This window comes from Neophocaena asiaeorientalis, unplaced genomic scaffold (assembly GCF_003031525.2).
Source record: "Neophocaena asiaeorientalis asiaeorientalis breed wild unplaced genomic scaffold, Neophocaena_asiaeorientalis_V1.1 scaffold400, whole genome shotgun sequence".
Taxonomy (NCBI): Eukaryota; Metazoa; Chordata; class Mammalia; order Artiodactyla; family Phocoenidae; genus Neophocaena; species Neophocaena asiaeorientalis.
The window spans coordinates 3,841,758-3,853,547 of NW_020175089.1; the positions used below are offsets into that span (position 1 = coordinate 3,841,758).

The following is an 11,790-nucleotide window of genomic DNA, read 5'->3' on the forward strand; positions in this document are numbered from 1 at the left end:
AACGGGGAGGGCACAAAAAGGAGAGGGCCCCGGAAAAAAAAAAAAAAAAAAAAAAAAAAAATTATATAAATGGAATATAGTATGTAGCCTCTGGGAATTCGCTGTTTTTTCCCATGCAGCCTAATTCCCTGGAGATTCACTCAAGCTATTGTGTGCATGGCTATTCATTCCTCTACTGCAGAGCAGTGTTCCATGGTCTGAATGAACCACAATTTAACAATTCTCCTATTGAAGGATAACTGGGCAGTTCAAGTTTTTAGCTATTATGAATAAACATGCTATGAACATTCATGTACAGGTTTTTGCACAAATCTAAGTTTTCAGTTCTCTCAGATTAAATGTCCAAGAGTGCAATTACTGGATCATGTGGTAACTGCATGTTTAGTTTTATATAAGAAACTGCCAAACCATTTTCCAGAGTGGCTGAACCATTTTACATTCTCACCAGCAATGTATGAATGATCCAGTTTCTCTACCTCCTCACCAGCATTTGGTGCTGTCATATTTTTTAATCTTAGCATTCTGATAGGTATCATTATGGTTTTAGTTTGTATTTCCCTGTGGCTAATGATGTTGAACACATTTTCACGTGCTTATTTGCCATTTGGATATACCCTTCAGAGAAATGTCTCTTTGTGTCTTTTGCCCATTTTCTAATTGGATTGTTTATTTTTTTCTGTTGAGTTTTGAGGTTTCTACATACTCTAGAGATACTGGTCCTTTGTCTGATATCAGATTTGCAAATACTTCTCCCAGTGTGCATCTTATCTTTTCATCCTCATCATGTGGGTTTTCAGAGAGCAAAAGTTTTTAATTTTGATGAGGTTCAATTCATCAGTTTTTTGGCTGTTGTATTTTTCGTTCTACCATTTACATTTGCTTCTTTTTCTAATTCTTTGCTGAGATTTTCTATTTTTCATTTATTTCCAGAGAATTTGTAATTGATTGTCAAGCATTTTTATGTTGGTTGCTTTAAAACCCTTGTCATTTAATTCCAAATCAGTGTGATTCATCTCACTGTTGGTGTCTGTGACTGCTTCTTCGTTCAAGTTGTGACTTTTCAGCTCTTGGTTTGACAGGTGATTTGGGGTTGTATACTGAACATTTGTCCACTATGTTTAGAGACTATTCATTTAGAGAATCTTGGTCCTATTTAAATCCTTCTTTTTAGCAGGCAGCCATTCTCTTTAGGTTCAGCACTCAGGTTCTGGCCTGCTTTCATGCGCTGCGGTCTAATTTTCAGAAACTCTGCTGTTCATTGTGGTTTGTCTGGTGCTGCTGAGGCCCCCACAGGTCCCTGCTGGTATTGTCTGAGGGCCTGGCCTGGCCTATAGGTGTTCCTTGGCAGGGGGAGATCTCAGGCCCCTGGGCAGACTTCCCAGGCAGGGCTGCTTGTTGAGGTGGGGTTCCCCTTTACAGTGCCCCCCTCTTTGCTGCTCCCCAGCTGCCAGAGTGAATGTGGGTAAAGGAGGGGAGTCTCAGCCCCATGAAGATGAAGGGACTTCCCAGGCTGGGTCACTTGCAGTGTTGGCAGAATCCCCGTTTGTGCTTCCTGGATGCCTAGGTCTGGCTTAGTAGGGGAGGGGCATCTTGGACTCAGTGGAGGAGAGCACTTCCCCTGGTCACTTATTGCTACGGGTCTCCTATAGGCTCCCCCTTGCTGGGTGCTGGGTTCTCCTGATGATGTTGGATAGACAACCTGTCAATCATGGGGTGAGAGGAGCCTATGTGACCCCTTCTTGTTTCTAGAGGTAGGTCAGGGTGCACTGGTCCTGGTCACCTTATCTATGCTGTTCCTTCAGTCCTGGGGCCCCCAAAACAATTCATCTTATTCTTACCACTGCAAATGTTCTACTTTGGATGCCACTTGCGTTTCCAGGGTGTATAGTTGTACTTAGCAGAGAAAAGCAGGGAGAAATAGGTCTACACTATTTTATCAGATTACAAAAGATTTTTAAAATATCTTACCTTTTAATGCTCCTATAATTTCATCAAATAAGGCATATTTAAATCCTTTGATCTTATCTTTTCAGAAGAAAATATAACATTTGGCAAATGTGCAAAAAAAAAAGTCAGATAGCATTTTTTATATCTGTATTCTACCCTGTAATCAATCAAGCAAGATATGTGAAAAGGTGTCCTCAAATTATATAACATGTGCAGTAAATAGGCCTAATTAATAAGTCATTTTCTCAGACTTCAAATGAGTAAAATAATCTCTAACAACTTTGTTCATCTTTGTTTTAAGATGAAAAAACTCTGCAAAGAATGAATTACAAAGGCTTAACACATGGTACATTTAAATTCTTTTTCTCTGTAAGGCTAAGGAACATGAAAAAAGTGGCCACAAGAGGGCAGCAGACTCAAACTCTGCCCCATAGCAAGAGCCTGCCAAGCACGTGTCCAGGCTCCAGACCCAGAGTAGCTGCTTAAGTATTACTGGCTAAAAACACAGGATATTATTTTAACCCATTCTCCCCTTACACTTTACGTCTAAAATGGCATTGGTCCATGGATAACGTCCTCATCTTTTTATCTATACTGTGCTTAACATGCCCCAATATTTTCCAAAAAGTTCTTTGTAAAAGAAAATTCTGGACATAACAATTACTGAATACATTGTAAAGAAATGAAGTTAAACCGCTTTCCTTGTTTGTTTTTAGAATTTATTTTAATTTTCCACTCGTTTGTATTATTTTGTAAGCAGGAAAAAACTCACAATACTATAAAATATAAGAATACAGTTTTCTTAATAGCTTTAAAAGACAGTCTTTAGGGGTATCCTTAAAACTGTAATCTCGGGCTTCCCTGGTGGCGCAGTGGTTGAGAGTCCGCCTGCCGATGCAGGGGACACGGGTTTGTGCCCTGGTCCAGGAAGATCCCACATGCCGCGGAGCGGCTGGGCCCGTGAGCCATTGCCGCTGAGCCTGCACGTCCGGAGCCTGTGCTCCGCAATGGGAGCGGCCACAACAGTGAGAGGGCCACTTACCACACAAAACAAACAAACAAACAAACAAAAAAAACAAACAAACCTGTAACTGCAGGCAGAGTGCACAGAAGTAAACAAGTCTCTTCTCCCACAGCAAGTGTCCTTGACACTCAAAGGATGATGAGAGATGGTACAGATCACAAATAGCATTCCTGAGCCTTAAAAATAATTCTACTCGGGCTTCCCAGGTGGCACAGTGGTTAAGAATCTGCCTGCTAATGCAGGGGACAAGGGTTTGATCCCTGGTCCGGGAAGATCCCACATGCCGCAGAGCAACTAAGCCTGTGTGCCACAGCTAATGAGCCTGTACTCTAGAACCCATGAGCCACAACTACTGAAGTCAGCGTGCCTAGAGCCCGTGCTCCGCAGCAAGAGAGGCCACCACAGTGAGAAGTCCGCATACAGCAACAAAGATCCAATGCAGCCAAAAATAAAGAAATGAATAAATAAATTTATTAAAAAAAGAATTCTACTCAAACTATTATCACCTCTACTGACTATTTAACATTGTCTACAATTTAGCAGGCTAAAATACAGAACTATATGTATGTATGTATATTTATATTTTTTTAAGGGATAGAAAAGTCACAGTTAGAAGTAGTCTGTAAAGAGGGTCTCCAAGGAAATAGGAGTTGCCAGGTCACTATGTGACTTTCAGTGACTTTCTTCAATATCCTGGAGTTCAACTTCCCCTTGAAGAAAATGAGACAACTAGGAGACCTTGGTAGTTTTCAAACCTTTTTTTTTGGCCCTGACATCCTTTCTTCCAATGAATAATTATCTGGAGGATGAGCAAGAGTAGAGAGTCCAGGGCTCACTACTGTCTCCCAGTCCTGACCTATAGCTCTCAAAAAGCTGCCTGGAGCACAGTTTGGGCACACTGGCCCAGAAGCTGTACCATTCTCTAACTCTGTGGGCCTTAATCATGTACACTTAGGGTTTACCCTTCACTCCTTGGGTCACACAATTAGGACACATTGCTACCTTCCAACAGTGGCAAGAAAAGAGTTCAAAACCCGTTTAGAACCTGAAAATTAAGCCTAGTTGGCTGAATCTGCATAACTCAATCCAGGAAGTGGTAACAAAATGCAGAGATGCATTGCCATGAAGAATACTCAAACTTCCCAAATAAAATCCATCAACTTGATATGTGATAGGAAGTTTCAGATATTGTTCTATGATTTCTCAGAGAATTGGCTCATCAGTCTCCTTCTTTCCCTTCCTGAGTGTATCTTAGGTCCAGTTTAGAGGAGGCTCTGTCATTAGCCACTAGGTTGGGTACTATTTAATGCAGCTATAAAGAACATGTCTTTAACATTATTTCCACGTCTGAAATATACCCTGACTCCTGTTTAAAATGACAACACCACATCCAAAATTCTACAGTTATTATGTAAATTCTATTTTAAGATTTTGAATTTAAGAGCTTATAATTTCTTATGGAAATAAAATATTCAAGAACTACAAATGGATACCACATGAATAGCAGAAAGGAAAAAGACATACTTATCTACTCTTAAAAAATAAATTCCTTAGATGAAATGCCTAAACACACAGGTTATAAAATGGCCTTTGAAGATTGGGATGTTGACAGATTCCAAAAGAATAAGGAGCATCAAACCACTATTTACTTTAAACTTATAGCCACTTGTCAGCAGGGCCTTTAATCATCTAAGACACTGTGTTTAATATTCAACTTGCTGTATACACTCAATTAATTTCCCCAACAACTGCTCTTAGAAGTTCAAGTTGGAGGAAAGGGCTGAGGTTTCCCACCTCCACGCTGCAATGTCAAAGCAACTGCAGAGGAACACTGTGTCCTGCATTAGAATATATCTTGGGTGCTCTCCAGGATAAAGGTTTGCAAGGGCTCTGATGAGACAGGCCACATGAGCTACCCAGGGTTTATCAAGCTAGAATGGTACACACAGGACTGCACCTCCAGGAAGCCTTTGTGACTTTGAGTTTGAGAGGTTTCTCCAAGACTATTTGCCATTTCACTCTGCACTTTCATTCTGTTTACTATATGCTTTCTTCAAGCCCAGTAATGAAAGAGAAAGGAAATGTGTATCTAAGAGGCAGGGAGTTCAAGTCCATCAACAAAAATGTACTTGGGACTAACTGACAGGTTGAATTCATCAGTCTCTGGAGTAGACTGGAGCTAATCAGGGTGGGGAGAGCACACTTCAATGAGGGAAACAATGCAGCTGAGGCACCAGGGCCTGACTCAGCATAGAAACAGGCCCGACTGGAACAGCAGGCCTGTGTTAATGAGTACTTAGACACCAGCAGGGGCTTGTATTCAGCTGGTGTGCCCCTGCACAGCCTTGCCAGTTGTTAAAATATTGCAATACTGTTGAATTGGTTGTTAAATATTTTGAACAAATACCCCAGACATCATATTACACAGTCCTGAAAATGAGGCACAGGAGCCTTGCGAGGAGTTGGCAGGAAAGTGAAGTGGACCAGGACATCTCAAGGGGATTTAAATAGAGGACGTGAAGCCAACTGTGTTTCGGGAGGACCTTCTTGGCGTGTGGCTCTTCTGCCTGATCTCCCCAGGAAGCGCAAAGGCGGGGATTTCACAATCCTGTGCTTGGCCAAGGTGATAAGTTGTTGTTTGCTCCCCAGCAATTCATAGGAAGTGGCTAATCGGTCACCTCAGGACAGATGAGCTCTGTTTATTTAGACAGAGCCTGGCCTCACCTGCCTTTGGTACCCAGACAGAAACGACCAAGGCTTTGAGGTTTTTCTAATGCTCTCAGATTCTTATCAACCCGCGCACTTCTTGGAAAGCACTCTCAAGCCTCACGTCCTTTGCCACGAATCCCCTCCCCCGGGGCACGGGCAGTGAGGTGGCAGCTGGGCACAGCAGATAAGGGCAGAGGAGTATCTGTTACGCTCCCGGCACCTGAGCAGGAGCAGTTGGGGTGGAGGTCACGGCCGGAGAATGAGGAAGAGTCTTGCGTGAGGTGACGAGGGAGGAGGGAGAGCAGGGCCTTCTTCCAGAAGCTGGGTCAGTGACAGGCCCACAAAAGAGGCAGATGCATGGTGACACGGGGAATCCATACAAAAGGAGCCAAGTGCAGTGAGTCTCAGGTTGGATGCGCCCAATGCTGGGCGACCCTTGTGACTGCAACTGGAAATTTTTGACCATTCACCAACCCCTAGAAGAGCAATTTCCTAACAACACACAGCAGCAAAAAGCAAACCAAGAATGAAGTTGGCTTGGGAAGTGGATGTGTTGAGAAGCTGAGACAGGATGGCCACCATCAGGACACCTGCAGAAACCAACGTGCAGATAGGCCGGGTCTCTGACAAACTAGGGATCCAGAGCTATTGGACTAGATTAAAACATGGGCCAAAGTCTCCAGACAGCTGGTGAGGGAGAGAGCCTGTAACCACAGGCACCTTAGAACATGCAGCGAGGGGAGGAAAGCGACTCAATTTACAAGTAGAAAGTGAACCCTCAGGCTCCTGGACAGTCTGAGAAACACGTGGTGGAAGATGGTCAGCGCAGAGCCCATTGGCTGGGCACTCAGGGCAGTTACTCCCCCAGAGGTTAAGGCTGTCCATCTCAAGTTCATGGCTTGGTAACGGCCAGACTACCAGTGACAACCTAAGTTTACTTTGTAGAAAATCTTCTCACCAAAGGCAGATCTAGAACGTTTACAACAAAATAAACAGCTTTCCATGTAAGCATCTCCTACTGATGTCAGAATGAAGTCCTTTTGTGGTGGATAAACCTGAGCCCAGTTATTTCCATTTAGCGTAAACTCTCAGATGTGGGCTGTTAAATAAATGGATGGCTGCCTCCCATTTGACCCCAGCATAATCCTTGCTCCCATCATGGCTCAAACATACCATTTCCACTTAGTTCACAGGAACCTCTGGGTGATCTGGTCCATTTTTAAAACAGTCACGAGTATTGTCAGTAATAAATGGCATAACCTACAAAAGTACTAGAGTGGCCGGGTGTACAGCCGAAGAAAATTTTTGAAAATATTTAAGTCTGAATAAAATAGTATCAAAACCTAATATTCCTCCCTAAAATTACCCCCTCCCAAAATGAGTTGTTTGCTCTATCAAGCTAACGAACTTGCCTACATTTATTTCCAGCAGCTCCTTGTCCCAAGGGTATCATCAGCCCCTTGGTTACTTTCCAGGTTAGAAAAAAGCAAACTTGTCTCAAAGTATGACTTAAAATGCTGCCTTTGGATTCGCCCCAGCTCTGCCATTTAATTAGTGACACTGGGCAAGTTTCCTAACCTCTCTAAGCCTCATGTCCTCAGGTATAAAATAGGGCTAATTTCCATTTTTCAGGTTTGTGGTAAAAATGGAATGTGGCAAAGGTTTGTGAAACACTAAGCGTGGAGCCCAGCAGCACAGAACCTGATGGGCAGCAAGCCCTCCACAAACAGAAGCAATCATTGCTCACCCATTCTAAGACATTCCAGAACGCTGTTGCGCAGAGAGAAATGCCCAGGCACAGAACCTTCCTTGGGGGACTGTGTGCAGCCCAGCGGCAGTGCTGGGAGTGCTGCAGAGGGTCAGGCACAGCCACGGGCGAAAGGCGGGAGATGGACGCTAAGGACAGTTCCACTGGGAAAGGTCAAGCTCCGGGGTGGGGAGGGGAGGGGAGTGTGAGAAGGTGTGGGGGTGGGAAACCTAAACAGGATGCTTTTCAAGGACAGCAGACAGGCAAATCCCCAAATCTCTCTCCTACCTGCCCTGATTCCAGAAATTGAACCTCTCTTTTAGGTTAAGGCTCAGTACTCTTTAAGAACTGGGACTCCAAAAGCACAGAGGCGGGTGACTCATCTGTGTGTGTGTGTGTGTTTGCCTTGACAGAAGCGACAGAGTTTAAGCCGCTGCACAAGAGTCTATAACTTACTTTACACACGATATATATATATATTTTTTTTATTATTTTATTTTATTTTATTTTTTTTGCCGTACGCGGGCCTCTCACTGTTGTGGCCTCTCCCGTTGCAGAGCACAGGCTCCGGGCGCACAGGCTCAGCGGCCATGGTTCACGGGCCCAGCCGCTCCGTGGCATGTGGGACCTTCCCGGACCGGGGCACGAACCCGTGGCCCCTGCATTGGCAGGCGGACTCTCAACCACTGCGCCACCAGGGAAGCCCCACGACATATTTTTTTTAATATTTATTTATTTATTTGGCTGCGCTGGGTCTTAGCTGCGGCGTGCGGGATTTTTGTCACCGCGTCCGGGATCTTTGTTGCAGCATGGGGGATCTTTTCTTTAGTTACAACACGCATGATCTTTAGTTGCGGCATGAGAACTCTTATCTGTGGCATGTGTGATCTAGTTCCCTGACCAGGGATCAAACCCGGGCCCCCTACATTGGGAGCGCGGAGTCAGACACTGGACCACCAGGGAAGTCCCACTTTGCACATGTTAAATGGCTGACAGTTCTGCCGTGTCTCCATCAGTTACACATTTTGACTTTTCTTTTGGGAGGCAGAGGAAATCTGACAATCTCCTCCTCCAACACTGAACATGCTATGGGGCTAAATTCAGGCTTTGAAACTGAGGAGGACCCTGTGGGGCTCCCGGGCATGGAGACTTTTCTGTCCCCCCGTTTCTTGTGAGCAAGACTCCGGCCTCCATAACCTTCCCTGAGTTCCAAAGGGCAGATTTGAACTGTTGCTAATCAAGGAAGGAGCAGCCAAGAAACCACCTGAGGCCAGATTAAAGACCAGAGAAGCTCATCAAGATTAGAAGATCACCTGAGACCCTACACACACCCTCATCTTGTCAGCAACCCCACCCTTGAACTATTGCTATAAACTCCTCATCAAATCCTCCCAGGTGGGGACACATGGTTTTTCAAGACAGGAGCCCACTGTGTCCCCCTTTGCTCAGCAAAGCAATAAAGCTATCCTTTTCTAACTTCACCCAAAACTCTGTCTCCAAGATTTGATTTGGCACTGGTGTACAGAGAGGCTGAACTTTCAGCATCAGCTTCACCTAATTCAGTGCTGCCTATGACTCCCAACCCTTATACTGGAACCTTCCAAAGTTATCCATAAGCATCCTTAAGCTATGTATGTGCATGGGGAGTGGGGAGGGGAATGGAGACACTTTATGTTGTGATCAACTTCAGCCCTAAATAAATGTGGGCCTCTCTCGTAATGAAATAATAACAGCATTTACTCATCCATTCTTTCTTTTTAATTTTTGTTTTGTTGTTGTTGTTTTTATTTTTACTCATCCATTCTTCATACAGTACCTGCTATCCTGGAATTTATGTTCTAGTTGGGGGAGACAAACAAATAAATTAACAATAAAATACATAGGGTGCCCAATGACACTAGTGCTGTGGAAAAGAATAAAGCCAGGGAAGGACATGATGAGGGAGCATCAGCAGGAGAGAGGCAAGGCTGGGCGTCTCTGAAGGGTGAGCATGCTAGGCAGCAGCCCAGCCTGGTGTGGGAAGGATGGGTGATGGTACAAGGTGAGGTCAGAGAGGCCAGGCCCAGGGCCCCAGGGGCATGGGGCCAGGTTAAGTCCTCTTAAGTTTGGCTTAGGCTCTGAGTCAGATAAGAAGCCACCAAAGACTAATATAATATGATTTACACTTTAAAAGGATCCTCTGGTCTCTGTGTTAAGAAGAAACTGTAGGAGTGAGGAATCAAGATGGCAGACTAGGAGGATGCGGAATTCACCCTTCCTTACAAGTACATCAAGAATACATCTACAGGTGTGGCCCTGTTACCTTGGAGAGATGAAGGGGTCTGGAGGTCCTGTGACGGTGTTCTGGGATGGAGATCTAAACAATATAAACATTAAACAGTACAGGTGCCTCAAGTCCCAGGGAATTTCAGAATGACTGACACTTCTGAAGCTGTTACAAATTTTGAAGAGATGTTTGCCAGTAGATTCATAGAAGATGACAAAGAGTACCAGGAATACCTGAAACGCCCTCCTGAGTCCCCTCCAATTGTTGAGGAATGGAATAGCAGAGCTGGTGGGAACCAAAGAAATAGAGGCAATCAGTTGCAAGATAACAGACAGTTTAGAGGCAGGGATAGCAGATGGGGGTGGCCAAGTGACAATCAATCCATCAATGGCATGGACAAACCTGGGGTAACAATTACTCACAGCACAGACAAGAACCTTACTATCCCCATCAATATGGACACTATGGTCACAACCAACGGCCTCCCTATGGCTACTACTGATAGAAATGTCAGCAGCTTTTAGTAAAACCATTTACTCTGTTAACATGACAAAAATTTATGTTGTATTTTCTGTTGGTCATAGTTTTACATCTGATTGTAGAGAGTGGATTGATTTTTTGGAACTTGAGAAAGAAAGAAAAAACAAAAGAAAAGAAATGAGAAGGGCCAGCATCCCTGGCGGGGAAGTCAAGGTGGGGAGAGGTTCCTGCACTCAGAAAAGCCCATTCATGGCGGGAAAATCAGCTGGGGCAGAAAGGGACCTTTGGGGAATTGGAGGTGAACACAGCAACCGGTCTGTGGAAGGCAGGACAAAGTAAGAACTACATACATGGTCCGTGCCACAGCCCTGCGCACCCCAGCCTGAGTCACGTGTCTCCTGGTGTGGAGGGGGCTGGGTGCTGGAAACTGGGGTTTGGAGAGTGGACCCGGGGAGGACAGCGATTGGCTGTGAAGAGACAGCCTGAAGGGACAGGAGTAAGGAGCTCCACAACAGGGGAGGTTTTTGGAAGAAACCCAGGCTGCTATAGAAGCAAGGTAACATTGTTGAGTGGCATACAAGGAGAGGAGCCACCATTGCAACCCCCTTCCCCACCGCTGGCCCCTGCCGCCACGGGCACTGGGAGGGACTCCCACCAGAGTGAGCATGTCCCAGTCTGTTGCAACTTCCTGCCAGTCTCTGTCACCGCAGACACTTTACACGACCCAGTTGTGGCTGCCTTATCCCTCCACAGCCTGAGTAAGTTCCCCAGTCAGCCTGGGTGCCTCAATCACTGCTGCTTTCACCACCTCTCGCCTGGGTGGGAAAAAGACACCTAACGGTAGCCCACATGCAGAGGTGGGACCAAAACCAAAGCTGAGCCCCAGGAGCTGTGCTACTACGGAAGAGGAACGGAATTCTCTCTGTGCAGTTGCACGAGCTGTGGATTAAATCCCTGTGATCTGCTTGGTAAACCCTGCATCTGAGGAATATCTGAATGGACATGTGCTCCCACAACTGAGACCAGTCTAGCTTTAGCAGCTGAGGGCAAGTACATGTGGGAGATGGGCCAGGTCAGAGTCTGAGCTGCTCCCACAGGGCCCACAGCAGGTCCAGAGACCTACCTAGAGGTATTAGAGGGCCTCCTGGGGAGGGAGGGGTTGGCTGTGGCTCACTGTGGGGTCAAGGACACTGAGAGTGGAGGCCTCAGGAAAATATTATTATTACTATTGTTTTTCTATTTTTAAATTAATTTTTATGGGGTATAGTTGCTTCACAATGTTGTCTTAATTTCTACTGTACAGCAAAAAAGTATGGAACGCTTCATGAATTTGCATGCCATCCTTGCACAGGGGCCACGCTAATATTCTCTGTATCATTCCAATTTTAGTATATGTGCTACCGAAGCAAGCACTCTTTTTTGGTTTGTTTGTTTCACTTTGTTCTGTTGTTTTCTGTTTTAATTTTATTTAATTTTTAAATATATTTTTTACTTTTCTATTTTTACTTTATTGTGGTTGTGTGGTTTTTTTTCTTGTTTTTCCTTTTGTTCTTTTTTTTAATCATCTTTGTGTATTTGCTTTATGTTATCTTTGCTTTTTTTTTTTTTTTTTTTTAG

The 11,790-nt window shown here is 44.7% G+C and overlaps 2 protein-coding genes, 1 non-coding gene and 1 pseudogene across 11 annotated transcripts in view; 1 reads left to right on the top strand and 3 right to left on the bottom strand.

Moving 5' to 3' along the window:
• The window catches only part of CHGB (chromogranin B), a 126,597-nt gene that overhangs the window by 102,533 nt on the left and 12,274 nt on the right, over nucleotides 1-11,790 (bottom strand). The gene's annotated exons all lie outside the window — the stretch shown is intronic.
• Nucleotides 1-11,790, bottom strand: part of SHLD1 (shieldin complex subunit 1) — a 90,603-nt gene that overhangs the window by 55,730 nt on the left and 23,083 nt on the right. The window lies entirely within an intron of this gene.
• On the top strand, nucleotides 8,141-11,602 carry LOC112412518 (RNMT-activating mini protein pseudogene; annotated as a pseudogene).
• Nucleotides 11,480-11,586, bottom strand: LOC112412544 (U6 spliceosomal RNA). Its single transcript, XR_003005827.1, has one exon. It is a non-coding gene; the product is annotated as a U6 spliceosomal RNA (small nuclear RNA).